This window comes from Acyrthosiphon pisum, chromosome A2 (genome assembly GCF_005508785.2).
Source record: "Acyrthosiphon pisum isolate AL4f chromosome A2, pea_aphid_22Mar2018_4r6ur, whole genome shotgun sequence".
Classification (NCBI taxonomy): domain Eukaryota; kingdom Metazoa; phylum Arthropoda; class Insecta; order Hemiptera; family Aphididae; genus Acyrthosiphon; species Acyrthosiphon pisum.
The window spans coordinates 16,098,739-16,111,314 of record NC_042495.1 but is presented as its reverse complement, the minus strand read 5'-3'; positions in this window follow the sequence as shown (position 1 = coordinate 16,111,314).

Genomic DNA, 12,576 nt, shown 5'->3' with positions numbered 1-12,576 from the left:
ATATAAAAATTTAATTTAACCAATATTTTTATTTTTATAAATTAGTTACAAAATATATCATATTTCTAATTGAAACGTCCATTTTTTTAAAGGAAAAAATATATATAATAGATAATTGTTAAGGAATTTAAAACATTATTTAAAATGACGTTTATGTTACTTTAATATTTAAAAGTAAGGATCTTATTTTGACGCCTCAAACTGGGCTATACTATTTATTTAAATGGCGATCTATATGTTGATCGAAAAAAAATTTGGAAAATGTTACTTTTTTTCGGACTTAAGTATTGGCGTTAATACAAATTTTACGTTTTTTTAATTAATTTGTGGTGGAAGGATTTCCGAGCGAATTTCAATACCAAGCCAGATAGTTTATGTAACAGTTAAGTTACGGTTTTGCCGAAAAAAATTTTTAAAATTGTTAGTTTCAACTAGGAAAGGGATTGAAAACAGTTTTGAAAACGAAGTTTATGTTACTTATCCGTCTATGCTTTTTAACTGAAAAATAATTTTCATTTAAGCTTAATTTTTTTAATCACACTTTAAATAACTTGAATTTAATTATGATGACAGGAATCTGTCATCAAGATTTCAAATTTTTTGATCGAGCGAAAAATTATTTATTGACAATTACCAATTGAAAAAAATTATTCTGTAGAAATAAATAGAATCGTAATATTTAATAGAAAAAAAACAGGTAAGTGGTTGTCGCTCTGCTGTACAGTAGATTACAAGTGGGTCATTGTATAATGGATTGTATTAGACTTGAATTAAATGATATAATATCATTGTATAAAAAACGATTCTGAGTGGAGACAGTTTGTCAGTCTGGATATTTTATATTGTTATTTTTATTTTATCATATAAGTTGAATTAATATTATAATATTATAATTTTTTATTCGTTTCTATGGTGATACACAAAGCGTTAGAAATTAAAATCCCATTTTTAGCGTTTTTTCATAATTTTTCAGTGTTTTTTCCCGTTGCATTAAATCATTATTGAGAAAATCAAAAAATGACCTTTAAAATACCATTGTAAAACCAATAGCTTCCTCGCTCCGCTCAGAATCTAAATTAAGACACAACATTTTACTGTGTAAACATAGTTATTTTAATACATCACAATTAAATTAACAATTAAGCTATTAAACAATGTATGTTTAGATGATGAATGAGTGATTTATAAAATATAAATATAAGATAATTTTGAACTATTTATACCGAAAAAATGAAAAATAATAAAAGTTTCAAAAAACAATATACATAGGTAATAATTTTAACGAAAAAAAAAGAAATCAGAAAAGACGAGGCGATGTTGGGAGTACGTTTGGACGAGTGGGTGGTGGATGGTCACTGGTTACCTCTACAGTGTCTCACGGCCGATCCTGCGGGGCGGACGAGAGTCGCGGGTGCGTTTGCTCGGGACGCGAAGACGACGACGTTGGCTAGTTCGCGATGACCTGCGCTGGACGTCGAGGTGCTGAAGACGACTGTTGTGCAGGTTAGGTTAGTCAAGCGGTTGGTCAAGCGAATCGCACACCGACTTCGTAATAATAATATTATAATAATTTATGTGATTATCCTTGTGTTTAAGGCAAACGACGTGCAGCTCCGGACTTCAGAGGCCCCGAGCGGATCCATTGGGATGGATGCGTCCACACAAGTGGATTCCCCGAGGATTGCGTCTCCGCCGCCGCCGCTGCTTCCGGAAAGCTACGTGGGCTCAGCCATGTACGTAGCGTGGCACCACCGCCCCGAGCCTGGAAATCGTCGCGGCCGCGGGCTTCATTTTTCCGGCACCGCCGCCACCAGAATATTACGTGGGCTCGGCCTGGTTTGACGTGAATGGCCCACCACCACTACCGTGCTACGTGGTCACGTCAATGTTATCATACCCGCCCCCCACCGCTGCGTCGATCCGGTTCAGGTGCTCCGAACGGAAGTCAAAATACGACAACGTCGTAATACTTACAGACGCTCCACTGGAGGACCGCACACATAAAACGTCTACCTTAGATATTATCATATTATCATATTTAAATACCCATGTACCTGTATTTCGTAAATAACTTGTAACATATTTATTTTACCTAATACCTATAATTATTGTAAAATTGTTAAATATTCTATAGCCGTATGTAATATAAAATTTAAAATATTGAACAGCACTAAGTAAAAATTTACTTTGAAATTATTTCTTCGAAAACGCAATAGATATGATAATTTATTTAATTTATTTGTGTAGGTACTCACCAGAGGGTTTTCACCAACTTAAGTTTCAAATTTCAAAATATATTTATGTTTAGAAATGATATCGGACCCTTATCATTATTAAGTACATTGTTGGATTCAAAAAGGATATTACCTAAATATATTGTTTTTGCGCATTTGAGGTTTTGATAGTGATATTTTATTCTGAAACATCACATAAGAAGCTCGTTGTTAGCACATATTATTGGAAATTAATAATTGTTTATATATTATTTTTCTTTACACAAGAGAGATTTGATGTCTATATTATTTCTACTATACAAAATATTCAGGGCCCGGGGTAGATTCACCTACATTAACAATAAACCAAAGCCCACTCAATGCAAGTATCATAAGAACACAATATACATAACCTACACGATTGAGCATAAAAAACTCTGACCAGTCCATACTATCTTAGGTCATGCTTCGAGCGAGCGACGTCCGCGATCCCGTCGCGCCGCCACCGCGGTGGCCCGAGAACCACGTGAATCGACGACTTACCGCCGATCACCGAAAAGTTCACTATCACTTCTAGCTCGACCCCACGTCCTCGCTTCGCCTTGTCCGTTGCCCTCGGAGACTCTCAGACATTTTTTCTTGCGCGGAGGTGCGCGTATTGCCGGTGCACCCCTCGGGTCCTGCAGCCAGCCGACCAAGTCCCCTAAAGAGTTCCTGTGACCTCTGTTCTCCTGGCCGGGGTGCTTCGCGACTCTACGGCGTCTTCCTCCACCGCCAGCGCTGCGACCACGACGTCGTCTCGTATCGCTTCAACTTGTCCTTCAGCAGTTTTGGACCCGTTGTTTCTAATTCCAACGATACGTATCGACAATTATCACAATTTTCATTCTGAAAAAATGTTCGGATTTTCCGCATATATACAAGGGAACGATCGAGCCACATTTTTAATTTTTGGAATTTAAATTGCAATAAAAATTTTAAAAAAATCAAAATGTCCAACTTAAATATTTAATTAACTAAATACAATTTTAAAAATGTGCCTAGATCGATCCCTCGTACATGTTGTGGAAAAAAAGAATATTTTGTCAAAATTCAAATCGAGGTAATCGCTGCGACGTATTGTTGAAATTAGAATCGTATGTTTGAATGAAAAATAAGATCACAATATTACATACTGACATGTGCGTGCGATGGCCCTCCGTACCACTACAATTGACCCGCATGGACGCCACACACACTAATAATCATTTACGCCTAACACATAGATTTCGGGTGGCCACGACGAGGTTAGAAATTGCCTAAATGATTCTCCTTAAACTAATGCCATAGCGAGGCCCCTTAAGTAATTTAACTTGTAATATTATTATAGTATAACTACGTATGTTGTAACTCATTTACCTCATCACAAGCAGAGTTTAATTATACAAAAATATTGAAGTTTATAATATTGTATCTTTGCAATTTCATTGATGAAATAAAAAAAAATCATTATTATTATTATTGATATTGATATACCATATACCGCAACCATACTTACGCAGTGGTATGCTATTTGTATTATAATATTTTAACGATGATTTATATATCATCATAATATATAGGTTAAGTCTTTTAGATTCTGATCGTAGCGATGAATGCGTACATTGAGATTTTACAATTATGTGTGTTTTTTGTGTATGTGCAGGTATACGGCGTTTTATAATATTAGAAAAGAAACTCTTCAACATTAAGGATGATTTCTGATTGGAAATTGGATCTAGCTGGTACTTTTAAAGGGTAAAATAAAAAGTTAAAATTTCGATTTATTTTTCCTTTAAATTACGATAAATATTTATACATTTGAACTTGGTCAAAAATTAAAAATATTCAATAAAATAGGACCCACATCATTTTCTTTTTACTGCTACTTTTGACTTTAACAATAACTCTTTTTTTTAAACTCTCTTTTATAAGCACCTTATACACAATATTGGTTAAAAATAATTGAATAACAAGACATGAATATATTATATTAAATGAATTATTTTTTAAATTATAAATCATTTTATGTAAACATGTAGGTACACCTACACCACCATGATGCCATGTCATGCCATGCCATGTCCTAGGTTACTTTATCTGACTTATAGAAGAATGTCATACATTTCATCATTATAATATACATAATATATTATTATAACTTCATTATTTTAAGTTTTATGCAATGGAAAATGTAATGCATTAACTTCGCGCAACTACTTTAGCAATGTCATGGCGATTCAGACGTCTACGTCTATTTTAGTCTAACGATTTCTTATTTTTAAATTTTTAACTGAGTAGGTACGTTATTACTCATTTATTATTTTTGTAATTTTCTTCATTATCTACTACAGACATTGAATTTTCACTTAAAATAATATTTTTAATTTTTCGTACGAACTAACTTTTAAATTTAAAGTTATTTTCAACTTCACTCTTTTTTATTGTGTAATCTTAGTAATTAACGTTGAAATACTTCAGCGTATATTATAGTCCGGAATAAATTCTATTGAAGTTTTATTTCCGAAAAACGCAGTATAATAGGTGTCTACAACATTGTAAAATCGTGTAGATAATTTTAAAACGTTGTTATTAATTGTATAGTGATTGTTGTACACATCGCGAATGTATAAACAAATCTATCTATACTTTGGATAGATCGTGCGATGTGTACAAAAATCATTGTACACATTGTGAAATGTACAGTTATTCCCGATTTAATATGTTACATATTATATACTTATATTAGATATTAGAACTTGTAAGACATCAAGACTTGTAAAGTAATTGGTAAAATACTAAACTAAAATGTATTTATTATGTAGATTGTAGGTACAATATTATGACTGCAAGAGTCACTAAATCCTTCGAATAATAAATTCACGACAGTCGATAGTCATTACCATACACACTATATTATTAATATAATACTGTTTGTCTACATCTTAAATCAACCCACAATGTGGTCTGTTCCGCTTCGGGACGTCAAACTGTTTACACATCTTGCAATGTCACGTATTTATTTAACTTATAATTTTACATCTGAGGCGGAGGACATCACTATACTGTACCTATGAGGGAGCCCGGTCACACATTCCTTGTGTAATTAACGAGTATTTACGACGCGCAAATTTTCGGCTTGCAGCACATGGGTGACTATAATATTCGATCCCCTTTATATTTTAAAGCTATATAACATCGCTATTTAATAATATTATGATTTATGTTTCTCGGTTTCTCCCGGCTGCAGTTATACGGCCCAACATAAACTTATATTGATCTATCATCCAGTCCGGCACGAGCATCGAATATAATATTACAGATCTCACGGTGTCTGTGCAAGAAGGGTGTCGGTTTGAATTTGTTTGTCTACAAATGTCAGATCAGGGTGTGTCTACAACGATGGTCTAAGTTGTGCGGTTAATATTGGTTGAAAACACCTACGCGTTCAAGCCCGAAATAAATAGTTAAAAAAAGGTTTCGCTGACAAGTGTAGCTACTGCGCAGTGAAAGCGAATAATATTATAATATTATTATTCCGCTCGGGTAGGACGAACTCAACAACGGCACAATCTCATACAATATAATATTATTATATCTTGGATTTACGCATACATAATACATGTATATGACCGACCAAGCGCAAAGTAAAAATTGCATGTTAGGTAGGTACTTACACAAAATATATTCATATAAAAATAATACCATTCGTTTTGCGAAGAAAAACATTAGAAAAGTTGCCCGAAAGATTGGTAAATTTGAGAAAAAAAACTATAAGGCCTTTTCAATTTACCTATTGGATTTTTCTATAAATTGTTTTTTGTTTATAAATGGTTGAAACTTGAAAAGTTACATAATATTATTATAATTTATTAATAAAGTAATTTATAGCAGAAATTATAATGTTTTCTACTTATATATGATTCCCACTATAATTAGTAAACTATTATATAAATGCGAAAGTCACTCACTGACTAAACACTAAATCTCAAAAACATCTTGACCTAAGAAATTGAAATTCGGCAAGTAGGTAGTTCATAGATATGAGAAGGTAGGCGACGTTAGCTAAGAACGGTCTTTTGAAAATTCAACTACTAAATGTGTGGAATATGGGTTTGTCAAGCGATTTCTTTGGACAGCTATATAATATGCCTACATCTGAAGTTCCGCCAAATCGGTAAGCGTGATTTTTTATTTTAAATGCAAGTGTTCGGTGTGTAGTTGACCCATTTAATGAGAAAAATTAAAATAATTAATTGATTAAATAGAAATTACGGAAATGATAATACAACCGTGGTGCCGTTTTCCAGTAAAATAAAACTGCAGTCTTATCGCATTCGCTTACTTTTTCACAAAATAACAAAACGTATGACCTTTGGGCTTTGAAATTCAAAGTTTGAATATTATAAAATTAAATTTAAACATTTTTAATTGTGGTTCCTCTAGGCACTGACGCTCTATAAATGTACTATAAGAGTGGATTTTTAGAAATGCCCAATTTAAAGATTTGCTCATACAAGGATTTTGATGAGGCAAACGTAAATCGAATATTCTAAGGCTTTGCTGAGCATAGTGAATGAATGTAAATATGTAATGTATTATTACAATGATGTGTATGTAAATATTTTTTTTCTTCATCAACATTCGGGGTGGTGAAAATGATCTGATTTTCGACATCAACGTCCTTTCTGATAGAAAAGTGATTCTAGTTGGTACTTTCAAAAAGTCAAAATTGAAAATTCCAAGTAGTTTTCAAAAGCGCTGGGAAACCAAAAAAAAATGGTTAGGTTTTTTGTTTGTGTAATTTCAAAACGAATAACCGTAGACACTTTAAATTTTCCCCAGATATTTATAATAGCATTTTCCATACATGGTAAAATTTTCAAAATATTTTGACTATTTGTGCTATTTATAGCAATGAGAAATTTTTTGAATTTTATAAAATATTTATTAATTAGAAATTCATACAATTTTTCATAAAATTTCCTAAAGAATCCCAACCAGTTTTTCTACTTTTATCAAAAATAAATTGTTCACCTGAAAGTTACGCTATTTATATCAACATTTTTGATTTTTATTAATTTCTTTTTAATTATTACACTTGAATGATTATTTATACGATAGTATGCTAGGATGACACAATGCCTCCGCTCAGATTCGTTTTTGGTATGCAATAATTTATCATTGAATTCAATTATAACACATCCATTACAATTATATGCTCGACAACTTACTATGAGATTTACGTTTTACTTGTAATATGCAATACGCTTAGAATTCTCGACAAAATTAAATTATTCATTATATTTCCTATATAAAATAATGATATATTTGTGTGAAATATTGTTTAGAGAGTTTACTGCTCTTTACTGATGTTACTTCAAGAATATAATAATTCGAAACACAGAACTATAGGGATGACGCCGGTATCATAATATATAATATAATATAGGTACAAAGGCGTACAAACAGTAGGTACATTGGACTATCAGCGGTGTACCTACTTACGCGTCGCTTAATTAAAAAGTCCAAGCCGATGTGGTAAATCATAAGTTGACATATTTGTAAAACTCATATTTTATACCCAAACATATAAATAAAACACCTTTGAACATTTTCCAACACTATTAAATCTCATATAATACGCATTACGTCTAGGTATATAAATATTCATATATATACAAATATATACCTTAACACATTTTTTTATTACATTATAATTCAACCACATAGAACTATTTTAAAAGCCTTTATTGTAATTATTTGTTATACGAATACCCACTTAATTATTGTTCTAAAGCTGCTTTAACGAGGTAATTTTATTTAGGAACGTGCATTTGGCCTTTGCTATGTTTACTGTAACGTCACTTGCAGCTATATAGTGAACATAACTAGTAAGACAGCCATTAAACCACTTATACCAATGCGGTTGACTGTTGAGTGTTGAAATGTTAGACTAAACAAAACAAACACGGGATAGTGGATACCGTAAGTCACTCACCCGTGCTACTATATACATACACCCGCCAGACGTTCATACTGAAGATAATAGATATCTCTCGCGCTAATGTAGGTTAGGCAGATACAATCGTATATAACACACAATCATAATATGTATATTGTATATGCATAATTAGCTCACTATAATAATACTCAGCTGTATATGCCTATTTGTTTCAATGTTTCATCATAATAAATTATATTATCCCATTTCAGGTTTGTATAACCATCAGTGAACCCGTACGTATTATGTAGGTATTGTAATAATACATTACAAGTTATCTTTACTATTATTTGCAGTATAAATCAATTATAATTTATAGGGTATACCTGCTACATTTTAAAGTTATTTAAATTCTCTTGTATAAAACGGCTTTTTTTGTCTTTTCGACGTCTACCTGCAGCCTTTACAAGTCATCCTTAACTGTGTAGATACGTATATAAGTGTATAACTAACATTCGGTGTATTCTCTCTCAATGTCTATCCACTTAAATTTATCCAAGCTGTGATTTTTTGCCTGTCTGTACTACTTGAGTGTATAGCTTTTTGTATTTTTTTTCTCTCTATTAACATACACCTCTTGTAAATGTACTAATTTATACCTTTTAATATACATATATTCCGCACTTTAAAAACACTTAAATTTTAAAAATGTCATCATTATATTAATCAGTTATTATTATTTCGTTTTTATTTCTCTGTACCTATAAAAAATCTCAGTAATATATTATTTCCCTCTCAATAAACTTTTGAGCATCTTTTAACATTTATTTTTAATCATTTTATTCGATTGTAAATACTTAAGTAAATATTTACAATTAAACAACAGTGATTACTGATTATTTACTTATATTATATGATTAGTGCTGACTAAATTTGATTTTTAAAAAAAAAACTTTAATAATATTGTTATTTTTACTGGTTCTGATTTTTATAATGTGATTATTGTGAGATTTTTGAAAATAACAATTAAGTACCGTATGAAATAAAAGCATACTTAATAAGAGATGCTTCATATATCAGATATTTTATGTAATATGACTAATGGTTTAAATTAAAAAAATTTTTTTCTGACTTTTTGGTGGTTAAAACAATTGAGTTAGAACTAAATGTGTTGTATAAAATAAATAATTTTACCTACCAAATAACATAATTTTATATAAAATAGGAAAAGTGATTCTTAGCATAAAAAAAATACATAGGTAATTGTAAAATCAATACATTCCTCAGATACATAAAGATTACATAAAAAAGATACTGAAGACATCAAAATAATTATTGAAAAATGTATAAAACAACTTAATACAAAAAGAACAACAAAATTTGACAAACGTCGAATTTTAGATTATCAATGCTGGTCGAACCGATATCGTTTCACACCGATAACTTCGTGGCCATCTGCTACGAATATGTGCCTGTATTTAAAGATTATTACAGCATAATGATGTACTTATATCTTATAGAATTAATGCAAAAAATCTATCAATCGTCCTTTTTCCTTGAACGTTCAGTATTTTTCTGTTACTCCCCTTATCCGGTATTAGAAAATTACACTTTTTTAAACAGATTTTACCCTACGACCAAGACCAAGTGGGTTTTGATTTTCGTAAAAATTGTCAATCGGGAAAACGTACAGTATTCAGGGAATACATATAAATATGAAATGGACAAGGATTTATTAAATAGCGTAAATTTATAAGTATTTTCACACAATTCCTTAATCTACAGTTAATAGAATTTTGGAACAATTGTTGTAAGCCTGTAACCACTGTGGATGATGGTCTACTATGTACCTTAACTTATCACAACTTAAAACAATACTCGTAACATAATCACGCAACCACAGAAACCATTGTCCTCGGCAGAGTATTTACTCTTATATTATAGTGTAACGACTCTGCAACTATAACAATCCATTAATTATTTGACTAGTCAAGTTTTTGTACCAACACGAAAACATGTAAATGAGACTGAGTATTCGATAAAATATAACTTACTTAGGTACCGTATGACGTATACTATAAATAACGTGTTTATTAATACTGTACCTAATACCTATATTAGAATTTAGATTGACACGTGATTGAAACAGTAGACACTGATGGTAATTCCCAAATAAGTAATAACCATGGCTAGGTACTTATAGGAGTTTACGTGTTTTCATTGAATTTTATTCAAAACATAGGTTAGGGATAATTTTATTCAAAACATAGGTTGCATATTATATACCTGTAGAAGTCTACGGAAATTTTTTACATATTTTCAATTTTGCATATTTTATTATTTTTTACGTGTTTGTGCATTTTTTTTTTTATATCCTCATTTCAAGTGCATATTTTAAATAGGTATATAAGTATATTTTTAAATTAAAATTAAGTTGTTCTTTAAATTGGTAAGAAAAATGTCATTAGGTATACCTAAAATAATATTCAAAGAAATTAGTGTGGGTGTTTTCCTCATTCGTGGCACCAATTATAGTTGAAATTATATATACCTACCACCGATATGCTTTTATCAATTTGGGTAATAATTAATGTTTATTAAATTCGTCATAGTAAATGTGATAGGAAAGACAGGGTGCCAACGGAGAGTTAAATCAGAATCTTACAATAACCCTTTTTCACATTTTAACGTCTGTATGTTTTAGAAAAAAAATGGCTGTTTAATGCATTTTAATCTATCGATTTTAATCAACAAGTAAATAAACTGCCGTGGTCTGATCCAAGGTCGATGACAACATTTTTCACTTTTTTTTTAATTTATTTACCGACTGACATATAAATACATAATTCACAGTGGATCCCAATAAGTCGAAATTCAAAGGAAATTACATTTTTTCGATTTTTAAGGTTTTCGACTTATCGAGGTTTGACCTATAGAGGTTCTACTGTACTATTAATAACAATTAATATTATACACCAATAATACAATGGTTCCAAACTGGGGGAATCCCCTCAGGGAGGAATTTAGATACTGCATGGGGGATTATGTATACCTGAAGTGTATATTCATCATTATATTATGTATACAAAATACAAATATAGTGATGAAATAACAAGAATTGTCTTGCCTATGGCCTCCTTTTGGTGACCCCTGCACAACACAATATTATATTCTTGAAACAGTTTGTTATTGCATATAAAATATGCATAGCTAATAGTCGATTAACACATAGTATAATACTGTAATTATTAGTCGAACCTATACTAAAAAAATTTCAGGCTTTGTCTTTCTCGATAATTTGTAAAATTGACGTGGAATGATATACCGTACCTATTTAAATGTTTTATTATAAAACGATGTATACTATAATATATATTTATAGATATAGTAGATATGGACATATTGGATTTTATCCTTTAAAAATATGGTTAGGTACATCATCAAGGGGTGGTGATTTTTTAGATAACCCCCACCCTCGTTGGAAGTAAACCTTGGTTTTTTTTTTTTTTGTTGGTACACTATAATAGTTGTTATAAAATTGTCAAATTAGCTTAAAGTTGAATAGAAATGAAAATTACGGTTTAATTAAAATAAATTCAAGCAGTTGATCAATATTGGGGTTTCGGAAAGTAAGCTATATAAGTATTAATAGTTGTGTTTAAAAATGTTAATCACTCATCAAATAACCAACACCTAACCAACCATTATACCCTCCCCCATATAACAACATATCAATACAGAAAGCCGCTAAGACTACACTAATATGAGGACCTACCTTTTTTTTTCTGGTTGGAACCTACCTATACCCATCAATTAGTTTTCAAAATATTATTTAAATATTTAAAATAGGAATATCGTAAATTTTTGTTATTTTAAAAGTAAATTTTTAATTGTAATAAAGATGCTAAAAATGTTTATAATTGTAGATATAAGCTCAATATCATGAAACACACATAACATTTATAATGCGATCATCCAGGAAAAATATTTTTAAGATACATACAAATCCGAATTTTATTAATTATTAAATATATAGTAGGTACGACCTAAACAGTAAACAGTACACAGTCGTCAAATTTTGTTTTTGAAAGTCAGCAGAATCCACTCTAACATTCTAACCCTCTTTCCCCCTAAAAATTAACCCTTGGATCGTTTCTGGCCTTCTGGGTCTACTATAATACTAACCATATAGGTAGGTACTATTGTACTAGGTATATATAGAATATATTATACCAGCCCTTGCTCTCAATTTACCATATAAATGTGTTGCAGTTTATTATGGACGGTTTACAGGGGCCGACTCAAGCAAAAATAGTGCTTCATCCTAAAATAGTAAAATAATAATATTATCACTGTTTTGTAAATGTCACTCCTTACTAAAGTACCGCCCTAGGCGTGGGC